Below are 15,780 nucleotides of genomic sequence, written 5' to 3'. Positions count from 1 at the left end.
CCCTTCCTATAACATGAGATGTGATATCCAACTCCTTCCCATTCCAAACCTGAGACCCTTCCGATAGCATGAGCTGTGATATCTCAATGCTTCAAAAACCAAACATGAGAACCATCCTATAACATGAGATGTGAAATCCAAATCCTTCCCTTCCCAAACCTGAGACTCTTCCTATAGCATGAGATGTGATATCTCAATGCTTCTACCAAACCTGAAACCCTTCCTATAGCATGAGATGTGATAACTCAATGCTTATACCAAACCTGAGACCCTTCCTATGGCATGAGATGTCATATACAACTCCTTCCCATTCCAACCCTGAGACCCTTCCTATAGCATGAGATGTGATATCTCAATGCTTATACCAAACCTGAGACCCTTCCTATAGCATGAGATGTGATATCCAACTTCTTCCCATTCCAATCCTGAGACCCTTCCTATAGCATGAGATGTGATATCACAATGCTTCTAATACCAAACCTGAGACCCGTCCTATAACATGAGATGTGATATCCAAATCCTTCCCCTTCCAAACCTGAGACCCTTCCTTTAGCATGAGGTGTGATATCCAGCTCCTCCTATTCCAATCCTGAGACCCTTCCGATAGCAGAGATGTGATATTTCAATGCTTATACCAAACCTGAGACCCTTCCCATAGCATGAGATGTGATATCCAACTCCTTCCCATTCCAATCCTGAGACCCTGCCTATAGCATGAGATGTGATATCCAAGTCCTTCCCATTCCAATCCTGAGACCCTTCCTATAGCATGTGATGTGATAACTCAATGCTTATACCAAACCTGAGACCCTTCCTATGGCATGAGATGTCATATACAACTCCTTCCCATTCCAACCCTGAGACCCTTCCTATAGCATGAGATGTGATATCTCAATGCTTATACCAAACCTGAGACCCTTCCTATAGCATGAGATGTGATATCCAACTTCTTCCCATTCCAATCCTGAGACCCTTCCTATAGCATGAGATGTGATATCTCAATGCTTATACCAAACCTGAGACCCTTCCTATAGCTTGAGATGTGATATCCAACTCCTTCCCATTCCAATCCTGAGACCCTTCCTATAGCATGAGATGTGATATCTCAAGGCCCCTAATACCAAACCTGAGATCCTTCCTCTAACATGAAATGTGATATCCAACTCCTTCCCCTTCCAAACCTGAGAGCCTTCCTATAGCATGAGATATGATATCCAAGTCCTTCCCATTCCAATCCTGAGACCCTTCCTATAACATGAAATGTGATATCCAACTCCTTCCCATTCCAATCCTGAGACCCTTCCTATAACATGAGACGTGATATCCAACTCCTTCCCATTCCAATCCTGAGACTCCTCCTATAGCATAAGATGTGATATCCAACTCCTTCCCATTCCAATCATGAGACCCTTCCTATAGCTTGAGATGTGATATCTCAATGCTTCTAATACCAAACCTGGGACCCGTCCTATAACATGAGATACGTTCTATAACATGAGATATGATATCCAAATCCTTCCCCTTCCAAACCTGAGACCCTTCCTTTAGCATGAGATGTGATATCCAAATCCTTCCCATTCCAATACTGAAACCCTTCCTATAGCATGAGATGTCATATCTCAATGTTTCTAATAGAAAACCTGAGACCCTTCCTATAACATGAGATGTGATATCCAAATCCTTCCCATTTCAATCTTGAGACCCTTCCTATAACATGAGATGTGATATCCAACTCCTACCCATTCCAACCTGAGACCCTTCCTATAGCATGAGAAGGGATATCCAATTCCTTCCCAATCCAATCCTTAGACCCTTCCGATAGCAGAGATGTGATATCTCAATGCTTATACCAAACCTGAGACCCTTCCTTTAGCATGAGATGTGATATCCAAATCCTTCACATTCCAATCCTGAGACCCTTCCTATAGCATGAGATGTGATATCTCAATGCTTCTAATACAAAACCTGAGATCCTTCCTATAACATGAGATGTGATATCCAAGTCCTTCCCATTCCAATCCTGAGACCCTTCCTATAACATGAGATGTGATATCCAACTCCTTCTATTCCAACCTGAGACCCTTCCTATAACATGAGACGTGATATCCAACTCCTTCCCAATCCAATCCTTAGACCCTTCCGATAGCAGAGATGTGATATCTCAATGCTTATACCAAACCTGATGACCCTTCCTATGGCATTAGATGTGATATCCAACTCCTTCCCATTCCAATCCTGAGTTCCTTCCTATAGCATGAGATGTGATATCTGAATGCTTCTATCAAACCTGATACCCTTCCTTTAGCATGAGATGTGATATTCAACTCCTTCCCATTCCAATCCTGAGACCCTTCCTATAACATGAGACGTGATATCCAACTCCTTCCCATTCCAATCCTGAGACTCCTCCTATAGCATGAGATGTGATATCTCAATGCTTCTAATACCAGCCCTGGGACCGGTCCTATAACATGAGATATGATATCCAAATCCTTCCCCTTCCAAACCTGAGACCCTTCCTATAGCAAGAGATGTGATATCCAATTCCTTCCCATTCCAATCCTGAGACCCTTCCTATAACGAGATGTGATATCCAACTCCTTCCCATTCCAACCTGAGACCCTTCCTGTAGCATGAGAAGGGAGATCCAACTCCTTCCCATTCCAATCGTGAGACCCTTCCTATACCATGAGATGTGATATCTCAATGCTTCTAATACCAAACCTGGGACCCGTCCTATAACATGAGATACGTCCTATAACATGAGATATGATATCCAAATCCTTCCCCTTCCAAACCTGAGACCCTTCCTTTAGCATGAGATGTGATATCCAAATCCTTCCCATTCCAATACTGAAACCCTTCCTATAGCATGAGATGTCATATCACAATGTTTCTAATAGAAAACCTGAGACCCTTCCTATAGCAAGAGATGTGATATCCAAATCCTTCCCATTTCAATCTTGAGACCCTTCCTATAACATGAGATGTGATATCCAACTCCTACCCATTCCAACCTGAGACCCTTCCTATAGCATGAGAAGGGATATCCAATTCCTTCCCAATCCAATCCTTAGACCCTTCCGATAGCAGAGATGTGATATCTCAATGCTTATACCAAACCTGAGACCCTTCCTTTAGCATGAGATGTGATATCCAAATCCTTCACATTCCAATCCTGAGACCCTTCCTATAGCATGAGATGTGATATCTCAATGCTTCTAATACAAAACCTGAGATCCTTCCTATAACATGAGATGTGATATCCAAGTCCTTCCCATTCCAATCCTGAGACCCTTCCTATAACATGAGATGTGATATCCAACTCCTTCTATTCCAACCTGAGACCCTTCCTATAGCATGAGATGGGATATCCAACTCCTTCCAAATCCAATCCTGATACCCTTCCGATAGCATGAGATGTGATATCCCAATGCTTCTACAAAACCTGAGACCCATACCATGGCATGAGATGTGATATCAAACTCCCGTCCTATACCATGAGACTTGATATCTCAATGCTTCTAATACCAAACCTGAGACCGGTCCAATAACATGAGATGTGATATCCAAATCCTTCCCCTTCCAAACCTTAGACCCTTCCTTTATCATGAGATGTGATATCCAAGTCCTTCCCATTCCATTCCTGAGACCCTTCCTATAGCATGAGATGTGATATCTCAATGCTTCTAATACCAAACCTCAGATCCTTCCAATAACATGAGATGTGATGTCCAAATCCTTCCCCTTCCAAACCTTAGACCCTCCCTTTAGCATGAGATGTGATATCCAACTCCTTCCCATTCCAATCCTGAGACCCTTCTGATGGCATGAGATGTCATATCTCAATGCCTCTAATAGCAAACCTGAGATCCTACCTCTAACATGAGATGTGATATCAAACTCCTTCCCATTCCAAACCTGAGACCCTTCCGATAGCATGAGATGTGATATTTCAATGCTTCTAAAACCAAACATGAGAACCATCCTATAACATGAGATGTGAAATCCAAATCATTCCCTTTCCAAACCTGAGGCCCTTCCTATAGCTTGAGATGTGATATCAAACTCCTTCCCATTCAATGTGATATCCAACTCCTTCCCATTCCAATCCTGGGACCCTTCCTATACCATGAGATGTGATATTTCAATGCTTCTAATACCAAACCTGAGACCCGTCCTAAAACATGAGATGTGAGATCCAAATCCTTCCCCTTCCAGACCTGAGACCTTTCCTTTAGCATGAGATGTGATATCCAACTCCTTCCCATTCCAAACCTGAGACCCTTCCCATAGCATGAGATGTGATATCTCAATGCTTCTAAAACCAAACATGAGAACCATCCTATAACATGAGATGTGAAATCCAACTCCTTCCCGTTCCAAACCTGATACCCTTCCTATAGCATGAGATGTGATATCCAATTCCTTCCCATCCCAATCCTGAGACACCTCCGATAGCAGAGATGTGAAATCTCAATGCTTATACCAAACCTGAGACTCTTAATATAACATGAGATGTGATATCTAACTCCTTCCCGTTCCAAACCTGAGACCCTTCCTATAGCATGAGATGCAATATCCAACTCCTTCCCATTCCAATCCTGAGACCCTTCCCATAGCATGAGATGTGATATCTCAATGCTTCTAATACCAAACCTGTGAACCTTCCTATAACAAGAGATGTGATATCCAAATCCTTCCCCTTCCAAATCTGAGACCCTCCCTTTAGCATGAGATGTGATATCTCAATGCCTCTAATACCAAACCTGAGATCCTTCCGATAGCATGAGATGTGATATCTCAATGCTTCTAATACCAAACCTAAGATCCTTCCTATAACATGAGATGTAATATCCAAATCCTTCCCCTTCCATTCCTGAGACCCTCCTTTTAGCATGAGATGTTATATCCAACTCCTTCCCATTCCAATCCTGAGACCCTTCTGATAGCATGAGATGTGATATCTCAATGCCTCTAATACCAAACCTGAGATCCTACATCTAACATGAAATGTGATATCCAACTCCTTCCCTTTCCAAACGTGAGACCCTCCCTATAGAATGAGATGTGATATCCAAGTCCTTCCCATTCCAATCCTGAGACCCTTCCTATAGCATGAGATGTGATATCTCAATGCTTCTAATACCAAACCTGAGACCCTTCCTATAACGTAAGATGGGATATCCAACTCCTTCCCATTCCAATCCTGAGACCCTTCCGATAGCAGAGATGTGATATCTCAATGCTTATACCAAACCTGAGACCCTTCCTGTGGCATGAGATGTCATATACAACTCCTTCCCATTCCAATCCTGAGACCCTTCCTATAGCATGAGATGTGATATCTCAATGCTTCTAATACCAAACCTGAGACCCTTCCTATAACGTAAGATGGGATATCCAACTCCTTCCCATTCCAATCCTGAGACCCTTCCGATAGCAGAGATGTGATATCTCAATGCTTATACCAAACCTGAGACCCTTCCTGTGGCATGAGATGTCATATACAACTCCTTCCCATTCCAAACCTGAGACCCTTCCTATAGCATGAGATGTGATATCCAACTCCTTCCTATTCCAATCCTGAGACCCTTCCTATAACATGAGATGTTATGTCTCAATGCTTCTAATACCAAACCTGAGATCCTTCCTATGGCATGAGATGTCATATAAAACTCCTTCCCATTCCAATCCTGAGACCCTTCCCATAGCATGAGATGTGATATCGAACTCCTTCCCATTCCAATCCTGCGACCCTTCCTATAGCATGAGATTTGATATCTCAATGCTTCTAATACCAAACCTGAGATCCTTCCGATAGCATGAGATGTGATGTCTGAATGCTTCTAATACCAAACCTGAGATCATTCCTATAACACGAGATGTAATATCCAAATCCTTCCCCTTCCAAACCTGAGACCCTCCCTTTAGCATGAGATGTGATATTCAACTACTTTCCATTCCAATCCTGAGACCCTTCCTATAGCATGAGATGTGATGTCTCAATGCTTCTAATACCAAACCTGAGATCCTTCCTATAACATGAGATGTGATATCCAACTCCTTCCCATTCCAATCCTGAGACACTTCCTATAGCATGAGAAGTGATATCTCCATGCTTATACCAAACCTGAGACCCTTCCTATAGCATGAGATGTGATATCCAAATCCTTCCCATTCCAATCCTGAGACCCTTCCTATAGCATGAGATGTGATATCTCAATGCTTATACCAAACCTGAGAGCCTACCTATAGCATGAGATGTGATATCCAACTCCTTCCCGTTCCAAACCTGAGACCCTTCCTATAGCATATGTGATATCCAACTCCTTCCCATTCCAAACATGAGACCCTTCCTATAGCAAGAATGTAATATCCAACTCCTACCCATTCCAATCCTGAGACCATTCCAATAGCATGAGATGTGATATCTCAATGCTTCTAATACCAAACCTGAGATACTTCCTATGACATGAGATGTGATATCCAATTCCTTCCCATTCCAAACCTGAGATCCTTCCTACAGCATGCGATGTGATATCTCAATGCTTCAAATACCAAACCTGAGACCCGTCCTATAACATGAGATGGGATATCCAACTCCTTCCCGTTCCAAACCTGATACCCTTCCTGTAGCATGAGATGTGATATCCAACTCCTTCCCATCCCAATCCTGAGACACCTCCGATAGCAGAGATGTGATATCTCAATGCTTATACCAAACCTGAGACTCTTCCTTTAACATGAGATATGATATCCAACTCCTTCCCGTTCCAAACCTGAGACCCTTTCTATAGCATGAGATGTGATATCCAACTCCTTCCCATTCCAATCCTGAGACCCTTCTGATAGCATGAGATGTGATATCTCAATGCTTCTAATACCAAACCTGTGATCCTTCCTATAGCATGAGATGTGATATCCAACTCCTTCCAATTCCAATCCTGAGACCCTTCCTACAGCATGAGATGTGATATCTCAATGCTTCTAATACAAAACCTGAGACCCTTCCTATAACATGAGATGGGAATATCCAACTCCTTCCCATTCCAATCCTGAGACCCTTCCGATAGCAGAGATGTGATATCTCAATGCTTATACCAAACCTGAGATCCTTCCTATAACATGAGATGTGATATCCAACTCCTTCCCTTTCCAATCCTGAGACCCTTCCTATAGTATGAGATGTGATATCTCACTGCTTATACCAAACCTGAGACCCTTCCTATAGCATGAGATGTGATATCCAACTCCTTCCCATTCCAATCCTGAGACCCTTCCTATAGCATGAGATGTGATATCTCAATGCTTCTAATATCAAACTTGAGACCCTCCCTATAGCATGAGATATGATATCCAAGTCCTTCCCATTCCAATCCTGAGACACTTCCTATAGCATGATATGTGATATCCAATGCTTCTAATACCAAACCTGAGACTCTTCCTATAACATGAGATGGGATATCCAACTCCTTCCCATTCCAATCCTGAGACCCTTCCGATAGCAGAGATGTGATATCTCAATGCTTATACGAAACCTGAGACCCTTCCTACGGCATGAGATGTCATATACAACTCCTTCCCATTCCAATCCTGAGACCCTTCCTATAGCATGAGATGTGATATCTCAATGCTTATACCAAACCTGAGACCCTTCCTATAGCATGAGATGTGATATCCAACTCCTTCCCATTCCAATCCTGAGACCCTTCCTATAGCATGAGATGTGATGTCTCAATGCTTCTAATACCAAACCTGAGATCCTTCCTATAACATGAGATGTGATATCCAACTCCTTCCATTCCAATCCTGAGACCCTTCCTATAGCATGAGATGTTATATCTAATACTTATACCAATCCTGAGACCCTTCCTATAGCATGAGATGTGATACCCAACTCCTTCCCATTCCAATCCTGAGACGCTTCCTATAGCATGAGATGTGATATCTCAATGCCTCTAATACCAAACCTGAGATCCTTCCTCTAACATGAAATGTGATATCCAACTCCTTCCCTTTCCAAATCTGAGAGCCTATCTATAGCATGAGATGTGATATCCAAGTCCTTCCCATTCCAATCCTTAGACCCTTCCTGCAGCGTGCAATATGATATCTCAATGATTCTAATAACAAACCTGAGACCCGTCCTATAACATGAGATGGGATATCCAACTCCTTCCCATTCCAATCTTGAGACACTTCTGATAGCAGAGATGTGATATCTCACTGCTTATACCAAACCTGAGACCCTTCCTATAACATGAGATCGGATATCCAACTCCTTCCCGTTCCAAACCTGAGACCCTTCCTATAGCATATGTGATATCCAACTCCTTCCCATTCCAAACATGAGACCCTTCCGATAGCATGAGATGTGATATCTGAATGCTTCTAATACCAAACCTGAGATCATTCCTATAACACGAGATGTAATATCCAAATCCTTCCCCTTCCAAACCTGAGACCCTCCCTTTAGCATGAGATGTGATATTCAACTACTTCCCATTCCAATCCTGAGACCCTTCCTATAGCATGAGATGTGATGTCTCAATGCTTCTAATACCAAACCTGAGATCCTTCCTATAACATGAGATGTGATATCCAACTCCTTCCCATTCCAATCCTGAGACACTTCCTATAGCATGAGAAGTGATATCTCCATGCTTATACCAAACCTGAGACCCTTCCTATAGCATGAGATGTGATATCCAAATCCTTCCCATTCCAATCCTGAGACCCTTCCTATAGCATGAGATGTGATATCTCAATGCTTATACCAAACCTGAGAGCCTACCTATAGCATGAGATGTGATATCCAACTCCTTCCCGTTCCAAACCTGAGACCCTTCCTATAGCATATGTGATATGCAACTCCTTCCCATTCCAAACATGAGACCCTTCCTATAGCAAGAATGTAATATCCAACTCCTACCCATTCCAATCCTGAGACCATTCCAATAGCATGAGATGTGATATCTCAATGCTTCTAATACCAAACCTGAGATACTTCCTATGACATGAGATGTGATATCCAATTCCTTCCCATTCCAAACCTGAGATCCTTCCTACAGCATGCGATGTGATATCTCAATGCTTCAAATACCAAACCTGAGACCCGTCCTATAACATGAGATGGGATATCCAACTCCTTCCCGTTCCAAACCTGAGACCCTTCCTATAGCATGAGATGTGATATCCAACTCCTTCCCATTCCAATCCTGAGACCCTTCTGATAGCATGAGATGTGATATCTCAATGCTTCTAATACCAAACCTGTGATCCTTCCTATAGCATGAGATGTGATATCCAACTCCTTCCAATTCCAATCCTGAGACCCTTCCTACAGCATGAGATGTGATATCTCAATGCTTCTAATACAAAACCTGAGACCCTTCCTATAACATGAGATGGGAATATCCAACTCCTTCCCATTCCAATCCTGAGACCCTTCCGATAGCAGAGATGTGATATCTCAATGCTTATACCAAACCTGAGATCCTTCCTATAACATGAGATGTGATATCCAACTCCTTCCCTTTCCAATCCTGAGACCCTTCCTATAGTATGAGATGTGATATCTCACTGCTTATACCAAACCTGAGACCCTTCCTATAGCATGAGATGTGATATCCAAGTCCTTCCCATTCCAATCCTGAGACACTTCCTATAGCATGATATGTGATATCCAATGCTTCTAATACCAAACCTGAGACTCTTCCTATAACATGAGATGGGATATCCAACTCCTTCCCATTCCAATCCTGAGACCCTTCCGATAGCAGAGATGTGATATCTCAATGCTTATACGAAACCTGAGACCCTTCCTACGGCATGAGATGTCATATACAACTCCTTCCCATTCCAATCCTGAGACCCTTCCTATAGCATGAGATGTGATATCTCAATGCTTATACCAAACCTGAGACCCTTCCTATAGTATGAGATGTGATATCCAACTCCTTCCCATTCCAATCCTGAGACCCTTCCTATAGCATGAGATGTGATGTCTCAATGCTTCTAATACCAAACCTGAGATCCTTCCTATAACATGAGATGTGATATCCAACTCCTTCCATTCCAATCCTGAGACCCTTCCTATAGCATGAGATGTTATATCTCAATACTTATACCAATCCTGAGACCCTTCCTATAGCATGAGATGTGATACCCAACTCCTTCCCATTCCAATCCTGAGACGCTTCCTATAGCATGAGATGTGATATCTCAATGCCTCTAATACCAAACCTGAGATCCTTCCTCTAACATGAAATGTGATATCCAACTCCTTCCCTTTCCAAATCTGAGAGCCTATCTATAGCATGAGATGTGATATCCAAGTCCTTCCCATTCCAATCCTTAGACCCTTCCTGCAGCGTGCAATATGATATCTCAATGATTCTAATAACAAACCTGAGACCCGTCCTATAACATGAGATGGGATATCCAACTCCTTCCCATTCCAATCTTGAGACACTTCTGATAGCAGAGATGTGATATCTCACTGCTTATACCAAACCTGAGACCCTTCCTATAACATGAGATCGGATATCCAACTCCTTCCCGTTCCAAACCTGAGACCCTTCCTATAGCATATGTGATATCCAACTCCTTCCCATTCCAAACATGAGACCCTTCCTATAGCAAGAATGTAATATCCAACTCCTTCCCATTCCAACCCTGAGACCATTCCTATAGCATGAGATGTGATATCTCAATGCTTCTAATACCAAACCTGAGATCCTTCCTATGACATGAGATGTGATATCCAATTCCTCCCCATTCCAAACCTGAGAACCTTCCTACAGCATGCGATGTGATATCTCAATGCTTCTAATACCAAACCTGAGACCAGTCCTATAACATGAGATTGGATATCCAACTCCTTCCCCTTCCAAACCTGAGACCCTTCCTATAGCATGAGATGTGATATCCAACTTCTTCCCATTCCAATCCTGAGACCCTTCCTATAACATGAGATGTGATGTCTCAATGCTTCTAATACCAAACCTGAGATCTTTCCTATAACATGAGATGTGATATCCAACTCCTTCCCATTCCAATCCTGAGACCCTTCCTATAGCATGAGATGTGATATCTCAATGCTTATACCAAACCTGAGACCCTTCCTATAGCTTGAGATGTGATATCCAACTCCTTCCCATTCCAATCCTGAGACCCTTTCTATAGCATGAGATGTGATATCTCAAGGCCTCTAATACCAAACCTGAGATCCTTCCTCTAACATGAAATGTGATATCCAACTCCTTCCCCTTCCAAACCTGAGTGCCTTCCTATAGCATGAGATATGATATCCAAGTCCTTCCCATTCCAATCCTGAGACCCTTCCTATAACATGAAATGTGATATCCAACTCCATCCCATTCCAACCTGAGACCTTTCCTATAGCATGAGATGGGATATCCAACTCCTTCCAAATCCAATACTGATACCATTCCGATAGCATGAGATGTGATATCCCAATGCTTCTACCAAATCTGAGACCCATACTATGGCATGAGATGTGATATCAAACTCCTTCCCATTCCAATCCTGAGACCCTTCCTATAGCTTGAGATGTGATATCCAACTTCTTCCCATTCCAATTCTGAGACCCTTCCTATACCATGAGACTTGATATCTCAATGCTTCTAATACCAAACCTGAGACCCGTCCTATAACATGAGATGTCATATCCAAATCCTTCCCCTTCCAAACCTTAGACCCTTCCTTTATCATGAGATGTGATATCCAACTCCTTCCCATTCCAATCCTGAGACCCTTCCGATATCATGACATTTGTTATCTCAATGCTTCTAATATCAAACTTGAGACCCTCCCTATAGCATGAGATGTGACATCCAAGTCCTCCCCATTCCAATCCTGAGACCCTTCCTATAGCATGAGATGTGATATCTCAATGCTTCTAATACCAAACCTGAGACCCTTCCTATAACATGAGATGGGATATCCAACTCAGATGGGATATCCAACTCCTTCCCATTCCAATCCTGAGACCCTTCCGATAGCAGAGATGTGATATCTCAATGCTTATATCAAACCTGAGACCCTTCCTATGGCCTGAGATGTCATATACAACTCCTTCCCATTCCAATCCTGAGACCGTTGCTATAGCATGAGATGTGATATCTCAATGCTTATACCAAATCTGAGACCCTTCCTATAGCATGAGATGTGATATCCAACTCCTTCCCATTCCAATCCTGAGACCCTTCCTATAGCATGAGATGTGATGTCTCAATGCTTCCAATACCAAACCTGAGATCCTTCCTATAACATGAGATGTGATATCCAACTCCTTCCCATTCCAATCCTGAGACCCTTATGATAGCATGAGATGTGATATCTCAATGCCTCTTATATCAAACCTGAGATCCTTCCGATAGCATGAGATGTGATATCTCAATGCTTCTAATACCAAACCTGAGATCCTTCCTATAATATGAGATGTGATTTCCAAATCCTTCCCCTTCCAAACCTGAGACCCTCCCTTTAGCATGAGATGTGATATCCAACTCCTTCCCATTCCATTCCTGAGACCCTTCTGATAGCATGAGATGTGATATCTCAATGCCTCTAATACCAAACCTGAGATCCTACCTCTAACATGAAATGTGATATCCATCTCCTTCCCTTTCCAAACCTGAGACCCTGCCTATAGCATGATATGTGATATCCAAGTCCTTCCCATTCCAATCCTGAGACCCTTCCTATAGCATGTGATGTGATATCTCAATGCTTATACCAAACCTGAGACCCTTCCTATGGCATGAGATGGCATATACAACTCCTTCCCATTCCAATCCTGAGACCCTTCCTATAGCATGAGATGTGATATCTCAATGCTTATACCAAACCTGAGACCCTTCCTATAGCATGAGATGTGATATCCAACTTCTTCCCATTCCAATCCTGAGACCCTTCCTATAGCATGAGATGTGATATCTCAATGCTTATACCAAACCTGAGACCCTTCCCATAGCTTGAGATGTGATATCCAACTCCTTCCCATTCCAATCCTGAGACCCTTCCTATAGCATGAGATATGATATCCAAGTCCTTCCCATTCCAATCCTGAGACCCTTCCGATATCATGAGATGTGATATCTCAATGCTTATACCAAATCTGAGACACTTCCTATGGCCTGAGATGTCATATACAACTCCTTCCCATTCCAATCCTGAGACCCTTCCTATAGCATGAGATGTGATATCTCAATGCTTATACCAAACCTGAGACCCTTCCTATAGCATAAGATGTGATATCCAAATCCTTCCCATTCCAATCCTGAGACCCTTCCTATAGCATGAGATGTGATATCTCAATGCTTATACCAAACCTGAGACCCTTCCTATAGCATGAGATGTGATATCCAACTCCTTCCCATTTCAATCCTGAGAACCTTCCTATAGCATGAGATGTGATGTCTCAATGCTTCTAATACCAAACCTGAGATCCTTCCTATAACATGAGATGTGATATCCAACTCCTTCCCATTCCAATCCTGAGACCCTTATGATAGCATGAGATGTGATATCTCAATGCCTCTTATACCAAACCTGAGATCCTTCCGATAGCATGAGATGTGATATCTTAATGCTTCTAATACCAAACCTGAGATCCTTCCTATAATATGATGTGATTTCCAAATCCTTCCCCTTCCAAACCTGAGACTCTCCCTTTAGCATGAAATGTGATATCCAACTCCTTCCCATTCCAATCCTGAGACCCTTCTGATAGCATGAGATGTGATATCTCAATGCCTCTAATACCAAACCTGAGATCCTACCTCTAACATGAAATGTGATATCCATCTCCTTCCCTTTCCAAACCGAGACCCTGCCTATAGCATGAGATGTGATATCCAAGTCCTTCCCATTCCAATCCTGAGACCCTTCTTATAGCATGTGATGTGATATCTCAATGCTTATACCAAACCTGAGACCCTTCCTATGGCATGAGATGTCATATACAACTCCTTCCCATTCCAACCCTGAGACCCTTCCTATAGCATGAGATGTGATATCTCAATGCTTATACCAAACCTGAGACCCTTCCTATAGCATGAGATGTGATATCCAACTTCTTCCCATTCCAATCCTGAGACCCTTCCTATAGCATGAGATGTGATATCTCAATGCTTATACCAAACCTGAGACCCTTCCTATAGCATAAGATGTGATATCTCAATGCTTATACCAAACCTGAGACCCTTCCTATAGCATGAGATGTGATATCCAACTCCTTCCCATTCCAATCCTGAGACCCTTCCTATAGCATGAGATGTGATATCTCAATGCTTATACCAAACCTGAGACCCTTCCTATAGCATGAGATGTGATATCCAACTCCTTCCCATTCCAATCCTGAGACCCTTCCTATAGCATGAGATGTGATGTCTCAATGCTTCTAATACCAAACCTGAGATCCTTCCTATAACATGAGATGTGATATCCAACTCCTTCCCATTCCAATCCTGAGACCCTTCCTATAGCATGAGATGTGATATCTCAATGCCTCTTATACCAAACCTGAGATCCTTCCGATAGCATGAGATGTGATATCTCAATGCTTCTAATACCAAACCTGAGATCCTTCCTATAATATGAGATGTGATTTCCAAATCCTTCCCCTTCCAAACCTGAGACCCTCCCTTTAGCATGAAATGTGATATCCAACTCCTTCCCATTCCAATCCTGAGACCCTTCTGATAGCATGAGATGTGATATCTCAATGCCTCTAATACCAAACCTGAGATCCTACCTCTAACATGAAATGTGATATCCATCTCCATCCCTTTCCAAACCTGAGACCCTGCCTATAGCATGAGATGTGATATCCAAGTCCTTCCCATTCCAATCCTGAGACCCTTCCTATAGCATGTGATGTGATATCTCAATGCTTATACCAAACCTGAGACCCTTCCTATGGCATGAGATGTCATATACAACTCCTTCCCATTCCAACCCTGAGACCCTTCCTATAGCATGAGATGTGATATCTCAATGCTTATACCAAACCTGAGACCCTTCCTATAGCATGAGATGTGATATCCAACTTCTTCCCATTCCAATCCTGAGACCCTTCCTATAGCATGAGATGTGATATCTCAATGCTTATACCAAACCTGAGACCCTTCCTATAGCTTGAGATGTGATATCCAACTCCTTCCCATTCAATCCTGAGACCCTTCCTATAGCATGAGATGTGATATCTCAAGGCCCCTAATACCAAACCTGAGATCCTTCCTCTAACATGAAATGTGATATCCAACTCCTTCCCCTTCCAAACCTGAGAGCCTTCCTATAGCATGAGATATGATATCCAAGTCCTTCCCATTCCAATCCTGAGACCCTTCCTATAACATGAAATGTGATATCCAACTCCTTCCCATTCTAACCTGAGACCCTTCCTATAGCATGAGATGGGATATCCAACTTCTTCCAAATCCAATACTGATACCCTTCCGATAGCATGAGATGTGATATCCCAATGCTTCTACCAAACCTGAGACCCATACTATGGCATGAGATGTGATATCAAACTCCTTCCCATTCCAATCCTGAGACGCTTCCTATAACTTGAGATGTGATATCCAACTCCTTCCCATTCCAATTCTGAGACCCTTCTTATACCATGAGACTTGATATCTCAATGCTTCTAATACCAAACCTGAGACCCGTCCTATAACATGAGATGTGATATCCAAATCCTTCCCCTTCCAAACCTTAGACCCTTCCTTTATCATGAGATGTGAT

This window comes from Ambystoma mexicanum, chromosome 2p (genome assembly GCF_040938575.1).
Source record: "Ambystoma mexicanum isolate Mex_15411 chromosome 2p, UKY_AmexF1_1, whole genome shotgun sequence".
Lineage (NCBI taxonomy): Eukaryota > Metazoa > Chordata > Amphibia > Caudata > Ambystomatidae > Ambystoma > Ambystoma mexicanum.
This window is presented reverse-complemented; position numbering follows the sequence as displayed.